The sequence below is a fragment of the Pyrgilauda ruficollis genome, unplaced genomic scaffold (genome assembly GCF_017590135.1).
Source record: "Pyrgilauda ruficollis isolate IOZ18807 unplaced genomic scaffold, ASM1759013v1 scaffold98, whole genome shotgun sequence".
NCBI classification, from domain to species: domain Eukaryota; kingdom Metazoa; phylum Chordata; class Aves; order Passeriformes; family Passeridae; genus Pyrgilauda; species Pyrgilauda ruficollis.
The window spans coordinates 2,199,019-2,222,898 of record NW_024531932.1 but is presented as its reverse complement, the minus strand read 5'-3'; positions in this window follow the sequence as shown (position 1 = coordinate 2,222,898).

Below are 23,880 nucleotides of genomic sequence, written 5' to 3'. Positions count from 1 at the left end.
CCTATAAGTGTAGCAGGAATGGATTTGGCTCCCTGACCCGATGCCAACATAGCACAGCACTCTTGCACCTGCGTGAACAAAGGGGAGGGTGAGGGGGGCGGAGGTCTGCAGCACAGGAGCCCCTGTTCCAGGAGAGGGTCAGAGCATGCTTTGCAATGCTTTGGTATTTCTACATTTTACTGCAGAGACAAGCACAGTTCAGACCCATGAATAGAAGGAGAAGCAGAGCCAAATGACTGGTACCTTTGTGTGTAATGGAATCCACCGTGCAAGTGAGAAGTGATGCCAAGGTGGTGATGGTGATGAACAGTTACAATGCTGAGCCCTCTCTTCACTGACAGCTCTCTCTGTTTTGGTAGGCTAAAGTCCTTTATGCGTATTTACACTGAAAATTCCTTTATTTCCTCAATGTAGGTCCTGTACTCTGTTTGCTCTGAAGGTGCTAACTTGCAGTCAGCTAACTGCACGATTCAGCCATTAGTGTTTATGACACTGAGTAGCTGTAATGCTCTTGGGGCCCTGCTCATGACTCTTTGTACATGTATTTCCTAGCCTGCATCACAATATATCCCGGTTTATGATTACTAATGCACACAGAAGGCCAATTTGCAAAGCAGAGCAGATGGACACGTAATCAGTCTAATGACTTAATGTCACAAATTAAATGCCCTTGCAGTTACTTGTTATTCATTTCTGCCAAGACTATTTCTGAAGCCTTAATACAGACTCCAAATGCTGCTGCTTCCCTCCTTGCAATAAATGCTGCAGCTCTACCACCCCTGTCACAGGGCTGCATGTTGGCCCCCTACCTGTACCTACTGCTGCATTATGCCACCCTACTGTTTGGTATTATCAGTATGCCACACAGGTGATCACTTTTTTCCTTGGAAATGTAAAACCTTTCCTGAACACCTTGCTATCAGATAGCTTCCTTGTGTGTGCCATGTGTTCTTGCATTTATTTTTTAATTTAACACCTCCTCCTCAAACATCCTTGTGCACAAAAATCATCTTTGTCTTTTCTCTTTCCTCTTTAAACTTATAACTAAATCTTCATTAAGTCAGTAGGCCTTAGAGACATGTTTAACTTTTATGTTGTGCTGGATTAATTTGTTAAGTTAGGGGCTCAGAAACTACCATGACCTTACTCGTTCCTTCTGAGTTACCAATTTTTTTTTTTTTAATCCCTCTAAGTGTCTTATTATTAAAATAGTTAATTCTGTCTAGCTTTTCAAAAAAGCGTACTCAGATGTGCCTTTTGGTGTGCAGGGAGAAGACAGGGCTCAGTTCCTATGGTGCTTTCCAATGGACTTGTAAGAATGCACTGAAGGGCCTCTGTCATTCTGGCCTGAGGAGTGTTTGCTGATGTTTGTAAAAAAGAATAGGTTTTCAGCTGATAACCTCACACCTATGGACTTCTGCCATTTCTGTATGGCAAAATTTTTCCTATTTTCCCTGTTGAAAAGAATCAATCATCAGAAGAAATAATTGCTCATTAGAGCAGAGGGGAGTGGGGTAATCATGTGGCATCAAATTACTTAATGAGCTGCTGGTCTATTAATGTTGTCCTTAGTATGTGCATTGCTGAAAGACATGAGGCACTTAAAGTCTTTCTAGTCTCTACTTTGTCTTTGCACTTTTTCAGAAAGTTATAAATTAGGTTGTTAACTAACTGATTTATGTGATATGCTTATTAAGCTAGTCATTTTCTGCATCAGTTGTAAATTACCTTCTTTTATTTTGCCATCTGCATAATTATGTTTTACCCTTTTGCCTATGTGTATGATTTGTTACCCTGACAACCTTTATCATTCCAACATTTTTGTGGTTTTGTCAATTTTTCTCATATGAATGGGATAAAAAAAAAAAAAAGATATATACCCCAGTGATGCAAACTTTTAAGTGACATGACCATCTGAGGCTGAAATTAATTAACTTGCCTGATTGAAATAAATAGGAAAACTGTTTTGTAACTGCACTAAACGATGTTACAAAAGTAACCTTTTTGTAAACTGGAGTTAATATGGAAAAATTTGCACTAGTTGATCATATGTTTTTTTCCTAATATATTTACCCAGTTGAATTTGTCTCACTCCTTGAAGTGTGGGCAGCCATAGTCCTTGCAGCAATAGGCAGTTGAGTACTAATATTTCCACTGATTATTTCCTCTTAAAAAACCTGCTTTTTAAAAGTAGCTATCTCTGATGTATCCATCCCTTAGAATTTCTGGTACAGGGCGGCTTTTCAAAACAAGTTTCAGGATATTAATTCACATTTGCTTTAAGAAGATGTTTTCTGCACAGCTACTGTATAGTAGAGGTGAAAGGATAGAAATTTGTCTATTTTGTATGTGGATAGATATCCCTTGCTTTATCTTTATGCATCTCTGTACATAGTGAGATGATAAAATGGAACAGAGGCAGAACCAAAAGTGTGTCTGTATTCCAGAGTAGATGATAGAGCTTTACTGGTATTAAGCTTAAATTACATGTAAAGGGCTTTATTTGCAATTTTACCTTATAAATGGTGTGCCACATCAGGCATTGCCACATAGAACCTCCACTGATATGATTAATGGAATAGGCAGTGATAATGCCTTAAAACAAAAATGAGAAGATGCTATCTGAAACCTGCTGTGTTATGTAGAATTTTTTTTTTTTCCGCATGAAGTTACACCACCAGAGAAAGAAGTTGGGATGTATAAGAGGACTCATCAATCTGTGATAAGAATGTGTAAGGCATATTTAACTCCAAGATTGTGATTTATTCATTGGATAATAACTCATTTTCCAAATATCTAGATGTTGTCACAGTAAAGATTAAATTTGTTGAACTTTTAAATTGGGATGTGTAACTAAACACTGCAATGTCTATATTTTGATGCTTGTGAATTCAGCAGATCAGTGGTTTTGTTCTGTTAAGTGTTTTAATTGGTTTTGAGGGACAATTTTGCAGTTAGACTTGTAGATTTCTCTTAGGTATTGCTTTGGTTCAGCTTGTGAACAGCTCTCTTTTGTTAAGTAGTGGTTTGTGGTGAGCTCATCTCTGTTTTGGTGCTTGTTTGGGTTTGTTAGTGATTTAGAAAGTTGGCAGGAAGCCCTGATTTTGAAGATACACAGGTTGAGGGTGTTTATTTAGCTGGAAGGAAGGGCAGGACAAATTTTCCCAGTGTTCCATAAACTAGATATATCAGATTTTTTTTTTCTTTCAGACTTGAACTCCATGAACATGGATTTTACAATCTATTAATTGGATGTAAGGAAAAAAAATCAGCTCTTCATATTGATTAATAATGAAATATAAAACCATAGTTTAAAAATACTGTGTATAGTATTAGTTTTTTAGGTTTTGCTCAATAAAACTTCAGAGATGGGATAGGATATGAAGAAGTAAAGTTTATTAAAGAAAAAAATACCTTTTGGAAGGCACAAGCCTTGAAATCTTGTCTTCTGGTGGTTTTCGAAGGTAGCTGCATCAATATCCCCAGGATGGGAGAATTCACTTGCTAGACCTGAATTTGAAACAGTTGTGAAATATCAAGGAACAAACCAGCAAGCACAATCAACTTGAAATGACCTCATGCATTTCTTTCACTCCCTGAAAAGTTACTGTGAGCTGCCTTTTTTTTTCATTTATCTGGCTGGAGTTTATGATCATTTCCCTGATCTGTGATCTGAGCATTGGTCTGCAGTGTTTAAGTGCAGTCCTGATGTGGGTGACAAGATCCTTTGAAATACACAGTTTAACATTTCCATTGTAGATTTTACTTTCAGCAAATTGCTTTAAAAGAACACATGTTGCTTTATACATGAAATAATAAGTAATAATGATAGATAATAGGTTAAAGAACCTGACCTTCATTTAAGAAGTATTTATGTGGGGGTATTTCAGTAACCGCTAAAGTGCTGATGCCAATGGGCACCTCTTGGACAAACGTGCTTGTTTGCTTGTACAGAACATGGAAAAGACTCTTGGAGTCAGAAACAGAGCCCACAGTACTGGGGAAAAATCAGTAACTGCAACCAGCTTGGTGAATTTGAGGCTGCTGTGGATTTCTGAAGAGTAGCTAAGTGTTCCCTGCCAGCAACATGCAGTTAAACGTTTGTTTGTAGGAGAAAACAATAACAATAACAACAAAAACTTTGAAGTCTTAAAGCCTGATGTAAAAGGACTTGAAAAAATCCTTAGATTAAAAAAATAAAGCCCATGTAGCATACAAAGTGATTACAGGAGTCTGATATAGCTATACAAATAAAAAACTTTTCTCATAAAACTGAGGTGGTAGTGAAACCTTTATGTATAAAAAATTCTTTTTTCCTCAGAAGTTGAGGCAGATTGTGCTTTCTCATGAATTTCAGAGTTCTAAATAATAAATTTGTATAAAAGTCCCCATATTTCAAGTAACATTTGAACTGCAGTGAACTACTAGTGAAGATGCTTAATTTTTTTGCTTACTTTTTTTTAAGTCATCTTATTTTGGGAAATAAAAGAGTTGTGCTAAGTGATAGTGCACTGGGCTTTCAGTGACTTTTCTGCCCCAATGAAGGTGGAAATAGCTCTGAGCACTTCTTAGATATGTGTGTGGGAGTGAAGTCAGTGTCCAGGATATCCAAGATTGCAGTCAATATAAATTCTCCAGAGCATTTACTGAAATGTCTGAGTGTTTTCCTGCAGTGTCTGCCAAAGCAGTAACACTGCTGCACTGTCATGTTGTAGGTGGCTTCCCTGAATAGAGTCAAGAGGCTTTGGGGTTTTGTGGTGTTTGTTTCTTGGAGAGAGGAGGGAGATCAAAATAAACCCCAAGTAGCTGTCTTTTCCCTTCAGTGTGGTGTCTCCTTCCATTTTTCCCTCTGCAGTTATACTATGAAGTTAATTCAATAGCAGAATCTAGAGAGGAATCTGACTGATTTGCAAACAGGAGTGAAGGCAATGTATTTTTCAGATCAAAGTTATTTTTTATGTACTTTCTCTCTCTCTTTTTTTTTTTTTTTTTTTTTTTTTTTATCTTAGCGTTAAAACAAGTGCATCTCAAAAAAAAAAAAATCTTATCTGTTAACTTGATGGTACAAGCTTTAATCTTACATTCTGAGCATGAGGAACAAAAGTACAGCAGGGAGAAAAATTAGAGGTGAACTTTTTTTTCTTTATTCTTGATTATAGAGTTCAGTGCTTGCACTGGTCCCTTTGCAGAAAGAGCCCTGTAATCACTTTTTGCACTTCCTTTTTATGCTCTCCCACTACTCAATTAAGAACTCATTAAACTGCGCACCTGCAGTGTCTTTAACCTGAACTGCAGTTTTTAACCCCCTACTTCTGCATAATTATAATTCAGCCTGTGGATTGCCTGACTTGAACTGAGCAAAAATGACAGTAAAACTAATTTGTGACAATAAAGCTTCTGTGTTGTTTAAAGCCAGCCCATAAACAAGAACTGAAAGGATTTTTGTGAGTACAGAGGACTAGAAATGTGATATGTCATGACTTTCTGAGTAGATAGGAAGAGACAGCATGCTAACTGATGCATGGCTGTAGTACATAGTGAATAACTATAGAGGGGTGATGCTCCCCTGGACTGGGGATGATGAAGTGCAGGTTTTTGGGGATGGGCTGTTAATGTTTTGGTTGGATGTAACTTGTGAGATGACACTGTGTCCTGATGTTTTTGTGTCCCATCATGGCATATGAGCTTTGTTAAGTCTTGGAGGAAATGTTTTGATTCACGTTCATTTTGGAAGATCTGTTGCAAGTTGCAGGAGTTCAGGGCTTTTCCATGGTGTTTGATGGAGGTTCCCTAAAGTGGCACTGCCTGTGTCCATCAGTGCTGAGCCATGTTCAAGGAGTGGTGTAAAAATATAGGGTTCAGTCAGAAAACACCAGTACTTCATGTTCCCATCTTTTTTCTCCAGTGATAAGATTCCATAATTTACAAATGATCACTGAGGATTTGCTAGTATGGCAAGAGAGGCAGCAAGAAAAGTGAGCTTACAGGTTTTAGCAATGCAACCCTCAGTGCTGAATGGGCTCTGGGTCCTGAGGTTTTTTCTTAATATACATTCTTGCCTTAATTTCTTTCAAAATCTAGCATTTAACACAACCAAAGAAGGTTTTATAATGCTCCTTTTTTCAAACTTTTTACTTACTGTCACCATAAGATCCCAATGGTAAAGAAGCTGCAAGAATATATGCTTTGTTTGAATAAGGGTTTAGCATCCTAGGAATGATTTTTATCATGTGCATCTGTACAATGTACTCCATGCACTTTTTCTGCCTACACTGGACAAATTCTATGTGGCACTGCCAGAGTAATTTGAGTGCTTCCTCTGTTAAAATTTTCAATGACAATGTACTGGTTTTGGCTTGCCAATTTGAGATTTCCTGGCCAATGCACCAATTAGTGTGATGGGTTCAGTGCTGGCCAATCACCAGTGCAGTCACTACTAGAATGCACTTACTCATTTCCTGCTGTCATACAGGATTAGGAGAAAGGCAAAGCAGGCTCAAAACTTTAAAAGGGTAAAAAGAAAAAATTATTAACAGTAACTAAAAGAAAGAGTAATAAGAATCAGAACAAAATGTCTTGGTTTGGAAAGAAAGGTGCCTGCTAAGGAAGGCAGGAGCCTCCCCTGAAGTGGAGAATGTGAAAACCCCCGCTCCGCTCCAAATTGCTATCAATTTTAAATTAAGGGGCTCTCAGACAGCAAATACGAGAGCAGGAAATAACAGTTCTTTAATAGGGAAGAAAATTAAAGGATAAAATAAACAATGCAGTAAAGTAAAACAACACTGAAAGAGTCAAAATAACTTGACACCCTGTTGGTCAGGGTGCTGGTAGCAGTCCAATTGGAAATGTGGCTGCAGTCCTACTGGAGTGTCAGGTGTGGTTCTGCTGGAGCAGGGATCCTGTAGAAAGAGGTGTAGTTTTCCTCTGAAGACCCAGTGGAAGAAGAGGCAGCTGCTGTTCCTCTGGGAGATCCAGTGAAGAAGCTGTGTTGGTATTCCAGAAACTTATCTGGGTAGAATGCTTGGCTCTCCCCTCTGGGTGGAGCATCTCCCAGTGGATGCTGTAGTTCTTATCAGTCATGCGGTGACCTTCAACAGCCTGTTATCAGCAGACGTCCCCCCCCCCAGAGGGAGGAGTGGCTGTGGAAGAGATAAGGACAATTGCTCACTTAACGAAAGACAACTGCCATACAGATGGCAAATAGAATACATCTTGCCATGCCATCTGGGACACAAAACCTTCAGGGCACTTCTCCCCCCACAACCTTTTCTTTCCCACTGACAATGTAAAGAGACAAAACTTAAAATTTTCAGTGAGTTTACCACCTCTAGAACAGTCTTTCTTCAGTTCACTTATGGAGAGAAGTCTGTCTTGCTAATGGTATGGAGACTTCTCTACAAGAAAACAGTTCTCTCATGGCTCTCAGTTTTCCACAAATAGCAGCTGCCTGGGGACACTGGCAATCGTGAAATCCCTCCCATTTTCAACAAACTTTTCCCACAGTTGTGTTTATGGGTTATGTCAACTTATACTGTCAACTGGAATACTGTTTTAATATGAGTTGTTTAAAAGCAAAGGTTCTCATTATCTATCTTTGAAATCATCTTAATCTCTAAGAACAGAGATCTTCTTCTCTTCCTGGGGGCACAGGATCTTCATCACTCTTTTCTCTCTCTCTGTTCAAACTTTTTATAGGATCATAGCTACTTTAATATCTGCTTACTTCAGCGTGGAGGCCTTTGTTCGATATCTATAATTTGAACACTTTCTTCTCCCCATACTTTAATGCATTATAGGGAAAGAAGAGTCCTTCTCCCTAATTTTACAAGAGGATTTCAGCCCAAAACTAAAGGCATCTCCTCATCCCTCCTATCTGGGGCTTGACTTCTTCTTCTCGATCTCGACGTCCTCATGTTGCTCCCCTACATGCATATTGTTCCTTGCTCTCCCTCAAGGGAGGCTTGAAGCACTGAAAGAGTAACATCTCGCCCAGGGCCTGCCGATGGTCACCTGGCCCTGGCCAGGCTCAGCAGATTGCAGCGGGAGCGCGGCAAGGATGTCAGCAGCCCGGCCAGAGCTCAGCAGCAGTGCCCTGGGAGGCGCTGATGGCTTCTCCTCTGCCCTTGCCCGGCAGACAGTGGGAGGCAGTGGGTGCCCTGCGGCAGGAGCTACCTGGCCCAGCCTAGCCGAGACAGAGGCTGGGCCAGCCGTGTCACCTCTTTGCTGGCCAGAAGGAAAAGGAGAAAGTTCCCGGGTTTCTTTTGTCTTTAACATGTGTTTTTCACAAAGCGTGTCCAGCTTTCCAGTGGCTGGAAGATTTGCATCGCTTCTGTGAATGCCTCCCATACAAAACCACCACAGCCAGATAAATGAGGGATGGCAGGAGGGCAGAAAGAAATAGGAGGTGATTGCAGGTTCTTATTATTTAGCAAGAGACAGCAATGGCAGCTCAGAAGCAGAGGACAGTCAAAGGAGTCGTTCTGGGAGAGAATACATGTGCTTGAGAAAGTCAGGGGAAAGGAAGTAGAAATTAAGAGATGGTAGCAGCAGCACAGTCCTAAGCACTCACCCATATTATCCCACACACTCATAACTATCCAGCCTTGAGACAGATCTCTTGGTGAGATTCTTAAACAGTTGTTTACTTTAAACAAGACCTGAACCCCATTCAGCAACATGCTGTTTCCTAGCAAAGGGAACAGGCTGGATTCTAGGGTATTCAAAGGATATTCAAAGTGTTTAACGTTTTTCAAGTGCTACTGTAATCAACCTGGAGGAGAATAAGGATTCTGAAAGGCCAACAGGAAGGTGCAGGAAGATGCTCCCCCATAGGCTATCTCTCTGATAGGCCCAAAGTGTATTTGTTAGTTCCCAATAGATGTCTCCCAGAATAAAGAGGGGACGTCAGTAATGTCATGACTAGCAATTCTGTCAGATCAGAAGACAATGCTACTGTGCATCCCCAAAATGATAACCTTAGTGCAGGCCCCAAGGGCGATAAACATCAGCCCAGGAAACACCAACTGCAAGCGAGGTGTGACAGAGCACAGCCCTGACAACAAGCACAGCAGTTCGGAGAGCAAATAAATCAACGCTGGCACCACTGGTTATTAATAACTACTGGTTATTAAACCAGTGCAATGGATGTTTATAACAAATTAACATGCTCTGCTCACATCTGCTGTTACATCAAACATCCAAGCCCGACACTGGCAGCAAAAAAGGACTGTTGTGATTTCACTTGGGTGGGCAACTAAGTACCATGCAGCTACTCACTTACATCCCTGCTGCTGGGGGACTGGAAGAAGAGACAGGGAAGAAGGAAAAAACTTGGGGATTGAAAAAGAGCAGTTTAGTAATTGAAACAAAGTGAAAAATAATAATACTAATGATTAATTATAATAATAACAACATATAATGCTGCTACTAATAGTAAAAGTTAATAAAACTCAGGGTAAAAAACCTGCCAAAACCAAAGAATTGATGTACAATATAGTTGCTCTCTGCTTGCTGACTGATGCTCAGCCCATCCCCAAACAGCAGTCAGCCCCTTCCAGGTAGCACCCCCCTCAGTTTATATACTGAGCATATGCTAAGGAAATTAATTCTATCCCAGCCAAAACCTTTGTTTGACAATTTGTGAGGCCTGCAAATCATCCACCAAATGTACGGTAACATCCACCTGTAACAATTTTTACAATAAGTCTCTGTTCAAAAAAGCGCAGGGACATCTTTCCTGGCTGGTCCTGGCAGGGAGCTGTGCTGCATCTGACAGGACCAGCATGTGGGAGAAGCTTGGGAAGTGTACTGAAGCTGTGCCTTGTGCAGGGTTAGCAGCTGTCTTTGGGCAGGATGTGAGGCAGACACCAGCAGCAGGCTGGTCAGTGCACATGTGCTGCCATTGCTGGGGCTGCTCCGAGGTAAATAGTGCCAGCTCTTGAAGGGCACTGGTGCCTGGTGCTGTGTCTTACGTGGTTCCCCTGCAGGGGATATGTGTGCTGCAGATACATGCAGTGCAGAATAATAATCATCTGTAGCCATGATATTATGAAAAATCCTTTGCTGGGATTTTTCCTCTCCTGAGAAGCTGAGGAGCCTCAGGAGAGAAATGTAAACAATTACTATCTGCTGCTGTGGAATGCAACAGGTGCATCCGTGATTGGTCCATGTGGATTGTTTTCCATTGATGACCAATCACAGCCACCTGTGCCAAGGCTGTGAGCAGTCACAGGATTTTGTTATTCTATTCTGTTCTATTCTTGTTGTAGTCTTCTGATCTCTCTGTTCTTTTAGTATAGTCTTAATGTAGTATTTTAATATAATATTTAACATAATAAATCAGCCTTCTGAAATGGAGTCAAGCCTCGTGTCTCCACACACGGAGAGTCCTCAACAATCATCTCTCCCACTACTGAGCTCTGTTTGGGCCTTGAAACCTTCACTGGGTGTAGGGGATAACAAGTAGATGCCTCTGCCAACTGTTACTTTTACAAATCTGCTAAACTTGCCATGTGCTCTGAAACCTGGTTATTGCATGAATCTTGCTGGGGAGGAAGGGAAAGACTTAATGTGTAACTTAAAATTCCGTGTAAGAAGGTGGCAGGAAAAAACAATCAGCCTAATGTGTCTGAATGAACTTTAGTCAAGGACATGAGTAAACACATAATTGTCAGTTTGATCGCAGTTCACGGCCAGGAAAAACTGTGTGCTTGCTGGGCACCATCAGGAACACCTGTTAGCCAGAGGGATTCCTCTCTGAGGCAGCTGACAACTCCTTCCCAAAAGGGAGATTTTTTTTTTTTTTTCAAATGCTGTTGTTTCCCCAGGCTGTTGCAGGAGGTTGCAAATCCAGAGCACCAAGGGGAATCCTAACAAGCGGGAGCAGAGATGCCAAGTGAGGCAGAACTGAGGCACAGCACTGAGCAGCAAGGGAATGCAGGCACACAGCAGGCAGCCATCCAGCCCTGCACGTAGGATAGAAGGGAGACTGGGCTAAACCACAACAGGAACACAGATCTGCTTCTCTGCATTGCCTGTCCCAGATGTAGCGATTTGGGGCCTTGATCACAAAGTGTAAAAGTAGATGTTAACTGGTGTGTATTCTGTAGAAATATTTGGATATATGTGATATTATTACACACACTGCAGAGTAGGCATTAAAGCATTATTAGGGTCATGAATTTGGAATGGGTTACAGGGCATGAGGCTGTAAAGGAATTATGCCCATTCTCTAAAGGAAGAGCTGTAAATCTTGTGGAATTTTCCAGCCATGTAACATTTACTAACAATTGGTACAACTGCTTGAATATTACTTTTATTTGGTTAACAGTTTATGTGAAATGGTTCTCTTTTGTCCTTTTGGTTATTCTTTCCACTGGCTCAGTCAAGTAGTTGTTGAAATAATGGTGGGGCACAGTTGTCTGCAGCATGGGCAGCATGGAGCAGAAAGTGTATACGTGACTTACACAAATAACAATAGTAAACAGTTCATGGCCTTTAAAAGATGAGTGACTTGCACAGAAATTTGAAAGAGCTCAAGCAGTGGCCTTAAACAGTTTTATCAGCCTCCTCAAAATTCCAAAGCTTTTAAGGATGTTGTCTTTGGGTCCTTTGACTGTTAAATATGTATTCCCAGTTTCTTTGTCTTTGTGGAGAAGTTACTAGTGTTAGTTCAGACTCTGAGATGTAGAGTAAGAGGGAAGGAAAATGAAGAATTTCAGGTGGCATGACCAAACCATTTGATAACACAGTAACTTAGTAGAAAGGAGTTTATGGACACTTACTCTCGTAATGTTTTTTGCTTTGCAAATCTGTCCCAGTAAGAAGTTATATAAACTTACAGAAGATCTTATTGAGAATGTGTCCTTATTTCTTTTTCACTGACAGTCAGTAGTAAGGACACCATCCTCTCTGTGAAACCTAAGAGTTACTGAGTAGATTTTAATAGCAATATTAAAGATGTTCTTATTTGTAAAAACACTTATTTGTAAAAAAACTGAGTCACATCAGAAGCTCTAAGCAGGATGAGTAAGATGCTGCATCAAGCAGGAATTCTTATTGTGCAACAAAAGTAACATTAGAGAGAGATTTTCTTAATGGTGACTGAGTTACAATTTAATCATATCTATGCCTTTATGGAAGTATTTTGGTCAAAAGGAGCAATATTTGCTCTGTGGTACAACAGCTGTGTTCATTTGTTTGCCTTGACTGTAAGCTTTGGCAAATGTGATATTTCTTTGCTCAGCTTTCTCTCTAGTGGATGGTGCTATTTGTCCTCACACTAAAAATTTAAGTTAGCTTTGCATCACTCAGTGTGGTGTTTTCATATTTTCTTCTGAGCTGACTGGCAATGAGATAATTCAAAATCCAGGATGTTGCTTGGTAAACAGGATGTGCTTGGAAATGCAATATGAGGACTGCCTATAATAATATATAATAATTTCTTTATTGTGCCCCTCTCTTGGACAATCCTGCACATTGTTCTGCACAGCTGCTGCCCTATTCACTGCTTTTACTGCTGCAGGTACAGCCTTTCCTAAGGATTTGAATTCACTTGGAAAGGCGCTCTTGCCCTATACACATTTACACTTGTGCTTGGAAATGATACAGGTATTGTCCTCCATAAATTATTGCCAACTTTCATTGGCTGTTTGTTTGATGACAGTGAAGTTCAGCAGTCACAGATGTTTACACTGTTCTCAGCTGAACCTGTTCAGTTTTGGTTCATAGCATAAATCTGTTAATTACTGCAAAAAAGGGAAACTTCTATGAAGACTGAATGCATATTGAATTTATGCAGGGTCTACAAATATAACATGTAATTTTTACAATGTAAAAAACAACTATGTTACAGTTATAAATTCCATATTGGAAGTACTTTGGCCTTGAAAAGCCTGCCAAGGGCTGTCTCCCACAGAGACTGAGTAATAATTAGTTTTTAAAAAGGATTAGCACATTTCATGGAATGGGGGTCTGATCCTGACTATGACTTTAGCATTCCACCAAAGTACAAATGCTAAATAAAATGGGAAGTAAATTGAAAATCTCCTGAGCATCAAAATTGTCATAGTAAGACGAATATTACAAAAATATAAATAAAGCTGGTGGATACCGAAATAAGCTTTTCATTGTAACTCGACATAACTTTTTAATTGGCTCCTAAAATGTGCAATGTAACAAATGAGTTGCTGAGGTCCCAGAAGCAGCTCTGGTCTGTGAACAGTATGTGTTAGTTATGGTGTTGTTTTCAGGACTGACTTGTGGCTCTTACAGCCCTTGTCAATGTGAAACCTCCTGGGAGTCTCTGCCAAGCTGTGTGCTTGGGTTCAGGTCCTGTATGGACTGGTCCGTGGGAGATGTGCCTTCTTAGCTTACCTTCAGAGAGTCTCCAGAGCCTGCTAGCTGCCCTCAGGATGAGCTGCAGGTGAGCTCTGGCTGCAGGATATGTGCCCCTGAGCTTCATGAGCTATCAGCCATGCAGGTGTGTGCTCCTGAGCTTCATGAGCTATCAGCCGTGCAGGATATGTGCCCCTGAGCTTCATGAGCTATCAGCCATGCAGGCGTGTGCTCCTGAGCTTCATGAGCTATCAGCCATGCAGGCGTGTGCTCCAGCCTCACCCGTGCTGCGGCTGCCTTGTGCTGCCATGGGACGTAGTTGTTGGTGCTGTGCAAGGTCACTAAGCCTACGTGCTCACTGCACATCACCACACTTTGCTTTTTCTAATTTGGTTTTCCAATTTGATGAGGCAAACACCCATCTTCTTCTGTATTTCCTACTTTGGAAGGCAGGATTTATATTTATAATTGTTTGTCCTGACACAAGGTTTACAGGACCGTTGTGTACAGTCTTTGATCACTGAAGTCATTGATTTTGTTTCTCACTTTTAAGTGCATATGTATTGAATGCAGGGTATATCACATACATTCCATCATTTTTTTTTTCAATTTCAAAATCTCACAGAAATATTACCTGAAAAATGAGATCAAAACTAAAATTTAGCTGATTTCCATCTGTGTGGCCTTCAGTAAGGCTGCATGTGTACAGTCAAGGATTATAAGTCAATTTTAGCTCCATACTTTAACACTTTAATCTTATATCTATATTGAAAATATTTTTTTGCTAGTGTAAGAACTTTTTATTGCATTTCAACCCAAAAAAATATCATTTACTGCAAAACTGATTGACACTTTTCAATTAAAGCCCTTGTTTATTAAAAGCTTCTGCACCTTATTTAAGTGAAAGTTCAAATGCTACTTTAATCTGAATGTCTATTTTTGGATATCTATAAAAACAAGCTAACAGAGAACCTGTTTCCTTAAATCAAAATACCTTTTTTTTCCTTTCCCATCAGAAAGCATTCTTCTTTCAAGGCAGCCTTTAGAAAAATTGCATCTGGATTCTTATCCTGATTGTTGGTATTCCATTCTTTGAGCAAGCTGAGGAGTCATGCCGGAAGCCTGAGATGGCAGTTGCAGAGTTAGTTACTTGTGAATCAGTATGAGCAGTCTCAGGGCTGGAGTTTGGCAGGTTGTGCTAATGACTGAGGAGGGTGCTGAGCAATTGTGAGGCACTGTCGGGCAGATGGGCAGTGCCACAGGAACAGAAGGTGCTCTTCATCTGCTCCAGTCCCTTCAAAGAGGAGCAGCCCCACAGTCCCAGGATTGCTGATCCTGGATCCCCAGCAGTTCTGGGCAGGCAAACAGGCGCCTCTGACATGGCTTGTGTGTGCTTGGTGAAGAATCAGTCTCCTGTGTGCTGGCTGCTGCAAGCCAGAGAGCTGAGCTGAGAGTGGGACAGGAGGGCTGTGTCTCTCTGTCCAGCTGGAAGGGAGCAGCTCCTTTGTGCAAAAGCTCAACTACCCCAGAAGAGCTTGTGGGACCAGGACAGCTGATTTGTTTAAAAAATGGGTTGTACAGTGACACAGACAATAAAGCTGCAAGTACGTCCTTCACACAGTAAACTAAGAGGGCAACTAACAAATACATTGAAAGTTTTATTTGATTGTTATCACAGGTATTCTTTATGGTGTATTTCCATATGTGTGTGGTACCTGACTATGACCTAAATTGACTCTTCCACCATCTACATCATTAATGAAGTTGAAATGACTTAAGTACAAAGTCAAGTCATATTACTGAAATGGAATGTGTTGTTATTAACGTTATCTCATTTGCATAATGAAATCAGATGGCTTTAGAATGTTTAAGCTTTTTTTATTTTAGATGTAATTGTCATTGTGTCTTTCATTATTAACTACAAAAAGTTTCAAGAATAATGTGTATGAACTTTTGGAGTGATTGATTTAAAACTGAAAGCCAAAGCAAATTAAGTGCCTTGTACTGAGGTGATCTGGCACCAGTGAAGGACAGTAATGGTTTTAAGACTAATTGATTTAACCTTAAACTTATTTCTACATCTGTTGTAAAAATAAATCTGAAAGCTTAAGCTAGAAAACAGACATGCCTTATGTAAGTCTGACAAAAGTTCCCTACATATAAACAGCTCAGTCACCTTGTAAATAACGTAGAAAGCAGATAAGTTTTGCTTCATCTTGCCTTAACAGTGCAACTGGGGGTAAGAATTGGACTTATTCTGAAAATCTGGATGTTCAAAAAGTGATTGTTTCAGTGGAAATAAACAATCACTGAGGTGTTTGTGTAAATGTGCTAATTGAAAAAGCAGATGGTTGACATTGTGTAGCTATTTGTAGGTCAGTCTCCAGGTGGGCTGTATGTGGACTTTTGCACATGTAGCTGGCTTATAGCATCACCTTTTGAGTTTAATGCCTTTCAAAAATGTCTTCTGGTCCTAAATGGGAAGGAGCAGATCTGTGCTGCTCCTTCAGTAGTTGCTAAGAGGTTACAGGCGAAATTCTCCTGTCTATTTCTGGAGCATTTCCTAAAAGGCACTAAAAGAACACAGTTAAAAACCCTACTGGCCCTAATGGAGCTGGTGAAAAACCTTTTATTACTCAGTCTTTTGTAGGCTCAGCTCCTCAGGCACCACTGGCTTAAATGTACTGCAAAGTTTATGACCAAGCTTCTTGCAATACTGTGAAAACTGCTTTGAGTAAATCTGTAAAACAGGGACTTCCCAGGAAATAGTTTGGAGCAAATGGCATTGATTAGAGAGGAACACACCACCAAAACCTGGGCACAAAAATTCCTTGAAGAAGTCCAGTGAATTTGTTGTAGTTGTAATTTTGTGATGTGCGTATCTTAGGTTACTGCGTACCTGCCAAAACATGGGAACTAAATCCAATACAAGTGGAGGATAAAAGAGGATGTGCAAAGTGCTGAGGTGCAGACTGCGTGCCGCCAGGCCAAAGCTTGGTGGGGTTGAAGAGCAGTCTCTGGTCCCTCCTCCGAGGGAGAGCGGCAGAGGTCAGAGCCTCTCTAGTCTCTGACTCATCAGAGGGCTGAAGAGGGCTATAATAAGTAGATATTACTTAGCACCTGATTTCTATTTCTCTCAGAATGAATTGCCAGCTTGTAAGGAAATCACTATGTTACTATTCAGCACGTGATTTGCTTTTAGCAGCCTACTTCCCTCTCACGATTAACTTACATTTTTTACAATTAATCCCAAAGTTTGCAAGTTACAGTTGAAAGAAATGGCTTACTTATCTCTAGTATAATCCATGAGCTGAGGAAACCAGCAATACCATTCAATCAGAATTCTTTAAAATTAGCTTATATGGAAAGGATGATACCAAGAAATTCAACCTAAAATGTCTAAATGTACCTTATTTTTGATGAGCAAGTGTTAATTGTCATAAGAATTATTCAGGGCTCAGTTGAGGTATTGTAATTAAATTTTCAAGAGCAGATAAGCTTTGAAGTTAGAATGAAAGGTATTTAAACAGGTATTACTATTATGAAGATAAAGAAAATATCTACAGTATCTGTCAGGAGTAAGTTTTCTCCTGTCCATAATTTTTACATAATTTTGAAAAGTTGCACGAGTATTTTGACTTGCTAAACAAAAATCCCAACTCCACAAACTCTCCATGACTTTGAAGATCAGACTATGATCAAAACCACCAATTGTGGCATTAAAGAGGAAAACTTATGATTGTGGGCAATCCTTGGTCTCTAGGAGATACTAAATCTAGACTGAAAGTTCCTTGGCAAAGTAGTAATCCCAGCAGCTCTGTACTGGTTCTGTCCAGATGTGCTGTTGGCAGGAGTGCCTGACTCTGCTGATGTGCAGCTGATGTGGCACGTGGCAGCACATTGATCTGTGCTGTCCTGGGCTCAGGGTGTCTCTGGTGGCTGTGTCAGTGCTGTGACTTGGGGTGTCCTGCACAGGGCTGGGAGCTGGACTCTAGCATCACCTCCCACCTCAGGAGGCTCTATGGTAACAGCCAGCGTTTGATGACATATTTGATTTCCCTTGCTTTGCCACGTGGCTCCGCAGTACTCGCATGCTCCAGTGCTTAAAATTACATAGAACTTTTCCTTCGAGCAAAGTTTGGGCTACACCTAAAGATGTTTTAGGATGCAGCCCCTGCTAGGGGAGCGAAGCTTTCCATGTTCTTAGAGTGATAGGCAGATGAGGTTCAGGAAGAAAAGGCTTGAAGCAACCTTCTGAGAATTTGCAGCTCACACAGAGAAACTGAGAAGCTGCTCAGGTGAGCAGGGAGCAGATCCAGCAAAACCTCAGAGGTGCTAAAGAGAAAAACATCCTAAGGGCCACAGGAGAAAAATGTGTGTATTTCTGCAAACCAGAAAGCCAGAGCTGACTAAAGCTCTGCTGGAAGCATGAGCCCCCTGCAAACACTAAAAGCTCTGCTCCTGTCAGGTCCCTATGACAGCTGGCATAAGGTGTAGCTCTCGCTTCCCTGGTCAAGTTACAGCATGGACAGTCAATGTGGGCTCTGAATGGATGCATACAAATTTTTTATCTGGTTTGGGCTGAAAACTCAATTTGGAGCTGAGGGGTATTTGTCAGTAAAGTTTTTTTTAAATTAAAATTGGTAACTTTCCTAAAAGGTCAGGCCTCAGTAGAAAGGTGTATTTGCAAAGAAGAATCTTTCAAGAGAACTTCTCATTTAGCTGTACTTTTGTTTTCCGCATAGTATAGGAATATGTTCTTTCAAAGTTGCTATTAGTATATTCCAAACTGGGGAAATTAACAGTCCTTAAGGTTTGTTCCAGTTTTAGTGACAACCATTTTAAAAGCTTGAAATCCACTGAATATTGAAGGAACAACTGCTATAGCAAATCTACCCCTTGATGCAAGTGGCATAAAACATGAGGAGGTCTGGAAACTGAGAAATTACTTGACTTTAAGGTAGGAAAACCCCAAACGGGTCCCATTAACAACCTGTTCAGAAAAAATAGAGCCAATAAAGAGAATGCTTTTGAGAAGACTCAGGCATATGTTTTTCAATAAATTCAGAAGTGACATTGAATGTTGCATTTGCTTTTAGTGGAGGAGAGGAAGAAGTCTGGGCTGGAATTTGAGCTTAATGCTCTCAGTTGCGTTTTTCTACTCAGCTGAGGTTTGGAAGCCACTTGTCACAGAGTGTAAAATGCACAGTGCCAGGGACAGTTCCTTTCTCCAGTCCACATCTGTTACCAGAATTGAAGCAGATTAAGTGTAAACAATGTCCAGAAACAGTTAGGATGCAAACTTCCTGTCTTTATTATTTATTTATATGAAACAGAACATTAAATCTAATAGTGCTTGCAATGAAGTCTAACTGAAGTTTTTTCTGTTACCTGTTACCAAGAAAAAGATGTACCTCTGAACTTCAACTGTATTTTGCTTAGAGAGAAACAACCCGTTGTCCATCTGGATTAGTTTATGAACCACAACAGCTCCTAAACAGACTTGTCTTTGACTTCAGTTGCAGTCTCAGGTGGGGGAAAGGTCTATTTTTATATCTTCTGGAAACAGTTGCACAGAACCTGACACGATTTTCCCATTGTTTTAAATGAGCTATTCCAATATTTTGATGCACTTCTGGCAGTTACAGCACAGAGACATGTAAGAATCTATTAATCTGTAGTGTAATTTCTAGTGCATCCAAGAAAATATACTGGGAGCAAGAGCAAGGAAAGGGAAGAAATGGGTGGCAATAATAGCATAAATGGGCACAGCTTACGGCTTAAGTCTCTGTTTTCCTTTGAAATAGTACCTTCTACAGCTCAGATGAGAGTGAGCAGTCTTTATGTGGATTACCACCAATACTTTCAACTGTGATGTTGAAAATGTTTTTTTCAGTGCTTTCCCCCTAAGTGCGAACTGGGATTGAAAAATTTTAAATTAAATGGATGCCATCCTTCAGTCCTGCTGACTTATGTTCTCAAATGAAGTATTTAGAAAGGGCTCAGAGAAGATTCCTGCCCCACTTGGGATTGTAAAAAGCTTGTGATGGTTGTGGAATCTGGTGAAATGACAGACTGATGATACTACCACTAATTAAAATGAAATTTTACTGAATTAACTAATTACTGCAAGAGAGATGGAGATGATCATTGTACTGGAATCCTTGTTCTGTTTTAAGACATAAATAAAATATATCTCTGCATTTGTTACAACACAAAGATCAAAATAAAACAAAACTCTAAAGTCATGGTTTCCTTATAGAATTAGAAGAAAACAGGAAAAAAGGCTTAATGAGAGTCATGAAAAGGTTGCTGTGGAAACAAGGAAAGCAACAATGAAAAAAACCCCATATTTGAGGAGATAGGTCAGGAAGGTTAGGTTAAAAATCAAACACATTTAGTCACAGCCAAAAAAATCTTACAGGAAGATTTTAATTTTCTGGGGAAAAGTTCAAGAACAAAAAAAGTTTATTTGCTATATTAAATATCTGTAAAAGTGTAGATGAATTTATGCCAAGGAAGCAAAATTGATGAACAGAATAATTCTGCAATTGAGAAAAAATAATAACAGAAATTTGAAGTTGCAATGATGTGCTGGATTGGAGAAAATGCTGTGTTCTAACTGCTCGCAGCGTGGGCTCTGTGAAGAGATATTGATTTGCATGGTCATGTAGAGCAGTGAATGTGTGAGGAGTACCCCATAACAAAATGCCTTCTGTGCCAGTAAATCTGCTCTCTGCAGCTTGTTGGATGGGATGTCTAGGAGCAGAAAATGTCACTGTGGCTCCCAAAGATGGGATTCTGTGCAGCCAAGGTATGCGTTAACAGAACTGAAATCCATAGCAGGATTTTTTCATCAGGATATATCACGTCCTTATTTTTTTTATACCCTGGTTGATGTGCCATAACAAGAACACCAGTAAGAACAGTAAAAGGAAAAAGCCAGGCTATTCATAACACTGCTGCTCAGGCAGTGCTATCTGAGAGCTGCAAGCATGAGTGCTGCCGTGCCAGGATTGATGGGCTCCTACTCACCCTGTTATTGTTTTGGGCCTTTCTTTGCAAAGCACGGTGACCATAAATTGGCTCAAAGCTTACAGAGCTTATTGCTGTATCTGCTGTCAAGTTCCAATTTTGGATCTTGGTCATGTTGTATTTTCCAATGTTTTCAAAGACTTGTTGGAGGAGTTGGAGATGTAATAGAAATGTTCTGAGTGAAGAGGAGTCACAGTAAAAGGCAGCATGGTGGTGTAAAGGAAGGAGGCCACTTTTTTTAGGAAACATTGAATATCCTGGCTTGAAAGAGACCCACAAGGGCACTCGTGCGTGAAGTAATTTGGCACTCCTGCAGAAATTATGGTGTGTTCATGTGTGCTATAATTGCCCACATTGCACTTGGTGATTGCCCAACTCCCTGATTTGTCGAGGTCTCTCTGAAGGACCCCTCTGCCTTCAAGGGAGTCAGCTCCTCCCAGTCCGATGGTGCTGGTAAACTTACTTTGGGCCCTGCATTGCTGAGAAGGATGCTGAAGAGCAGAGGCCCGAGGGTGGAGCCCTGCAGAACCCCACTAGTGACAGGTCACCAGTCTGAGGTGACCCTCTCACTGTAATCCTTGGGGCCCAGTTGCTCACCCATCACATGACAGGATGGAGTCTTGGGGGCACTTTCCCTCCTCTAGCCAGAGAGTTTAAACTCGATTGCTTTGTGCTCACTGTGGCAAGATGGTCACTAATGGCCACGTCAGCCACGAGAGCCTCTCTGTTGACGAGCAGCAGGTCACGGATGGCACCTTGCCTGGTCCCCTCCCTCCATAGCTGCACCTTGTCCTTCTATCCAGGCACTTCAGGGACCTGTTTGTACCAGCTGCAGGGTATTCCAGGTAACCCACCCAGTCAGGGAACTTTCCTCAAATCCTGTGGGCTAAATACAAGTGAAACAGGGAAGATTTTCACTTCATTTCACAATATTTCACTTTCTGTTTTACAATTAGGAGGAATTACGTTTAGAAGGAAGTGTTAAATGGCATTCAGCATTCTGAGGTGGAGTTTTTCTAAGCAGTTGTTGAGTGTCTGCAGACAAAATTCTCTCCCAGCACTTCTTTGCACAAGGCTCCATTGCATTACAGATGTTTTGGTAATGAGATGAGACTTATTATGAGACTGAAATTAATTTCTTTGTTAAATTTATCTGTATAGGGCAGTTATAAAATTGCTTACAGCAATCAAGATCCTGGTAGCTTGCCAGCTTTTTTTAACAGATAAGCAGTTTGGAAATAATTATTTTCCAATAGTGTCATTGAAGTTGAGAACATTTTTGTTCTTCCTACTCTTTCAGCTTTCTTTTTAATTAAAGGTGGGGGGGGGGGGGGCACATTTCTAGAAATGCGTAATGAACTGGCTGTGAATACCAAGTGTGAATGTTGTACTTCTTTCTCCTCTCAAGCATTCCGATGGTGCTACAATACTTAGGTAGAACAACTTCTGTACTGCTCTGTTCTAGTTTTAGTGATATTTAAGGTATGTTAGAACCTGTATCTACAGCACTATTAAGTAAATCTGCCCATGCATTATGTGCACCTTTTTATTTAGCTGGGAAAGAATATGTATGCTCTAAAATGATAAAAACCCTAAAATTATGGAAAAATAGTTCATAGACACATTAAAATGCATTTCACGCCTCTATACAAGGTGGTTTTCCCTAAAAGCAGAAGGGAGCAGGGATTGCGCATAGCACATTACCTCTTCATGGGGTTATCGTGTGCTTTTTAAACCGACTTCCTTCCCCATTGCTGTGTGGGGCACACAGTCACTTTGAGATGCTGAAGGGGCTGCTGGCCTGCCTCTGCTAGAGACTGAAAGGGAAAAGAAAATGCAATTAAAAAAACTAGAAGACTGAGTAGGACATTGAAATCTCCAGGATATTATATCTTGAATGCAGTTACACACCTACTGGGAATTTTTTTTCTATTTTTCCCCCTCTGTGTGAACGAAAGAGAAGTTTTGGTAAGTTTCAAAATTACATGGACAGTCAGTTTCTAAATATAGTAACTTCTCAAAATATATCCCCAAAGTAATGAATAAAAAGCTTTTATGAAAGCAATAGAGTTACAGGTAATATGTAGTAATTATTGATGAAACTGGGTGGGAAACAAAACAAAAAAAATGACTTTGCTATCTTTGTTCTAACTTAGTTAAGAATGCATTGGGTTATTTGCAGAGCAGTAGCTTTCAGAAGCAGTGTCAAAGTGTGATGGTTAACAAGATATTAATAGAAAGAAAAATAATTTAGAAACATTATTGATGCAAATGTATAGAGGTTCTTTGGATTTTGTATTTCACTGACAGAGACAGCAAGGACAGGCTTCTTCACCCAATGGCCCTAGGATTGTCTTGGGCTTGCTTCAAGAGAAATTTGAAGCAAGAAGAAATATTTCTGTATTAATCTTTTGCCAATTGAAAATCAGCCTTACTTTTCAAATTACAGAACTGTGAAGACACAGATGAGCCAAAAATGTGAAATGGACCAGGGACGAAGTCAGAGCAGATTCCAGCCAACATGAAGAGGTTTTTGACCACCTTGAAATTGGTAAATGTCTTGATGTTTTCCTTTTGGATTAAATTCTGGAGCACCCATGAGTGATACATGAAGATACACAACAACATCTTCTGTTCTCAGTGTTCCCTGAGCTAAGACACTATGTCTTTCTAAAAGCACCCTTAATTCAAATTAAAAACTCCAGAGGAGTGGATTAGAAACTTCAAAGTAATGCCCAGGATTTTTTCTGCGTTGTAGTCTGCCTTTGGGATTTAACTGTCATTTCCTCCTTGCATACCTGCCATTCCAAAACCAGCATGTAAATCCTCTTTCCAGAATAATTACCTGGGTGAAAAAGATCCTGCCAGCTCCGAGTAGCTCTGTGTGCAGGTGACGCACACACCTTTCCCACTGGTGCACTTCAGTCCCTCTGGTGCCTGTATTTATTCTAGTGGAACAGCTCTAAAGAATTAACTATACTGACTCTGGAAGCATTTACCTTATAGAGATACATTTTTTTTCACAGGACATAAAGCTGTGGCCTCCTTGAAATGGCAGAAGATGAGAGAGGAGGGAGAAGATGTGACCGGGAGATGGGAAGTGAGCTGCTCAAAAAGCAGGCACTGGCTTTGCCTTCTGCTGTCTCAGTGACAGCAAGGGTGCAGTGCTGGCACTTGGCAGGGTGCCCTTCTCCTGGGAGGGAAATGGGAATGAAAAGCATCACTGGGAAGGCACAGAGCTTGAAGGGCAGGCAGAGGGTCACAGTGGGGCTGTGGGGGGAAACAAGCAGACACTAGAGATGTTTGTGAGAGATGGGTGCTGTGTGCTCAGGAGGCTTGGAGCTTCATGGCAAACGTGGCATGGAAAAGGGCAGCACAGGGAAACACAGCATTCACAAGTAGACCTGAGCAGGGAGCTGCAGTGATACTTGCCACACTATGTGTGTGAGTTGGGCTGCAGAATTTGGCTCTTGAAAAGCAGAGTTCCAGGCACATGAGAGAGGGTTAGGG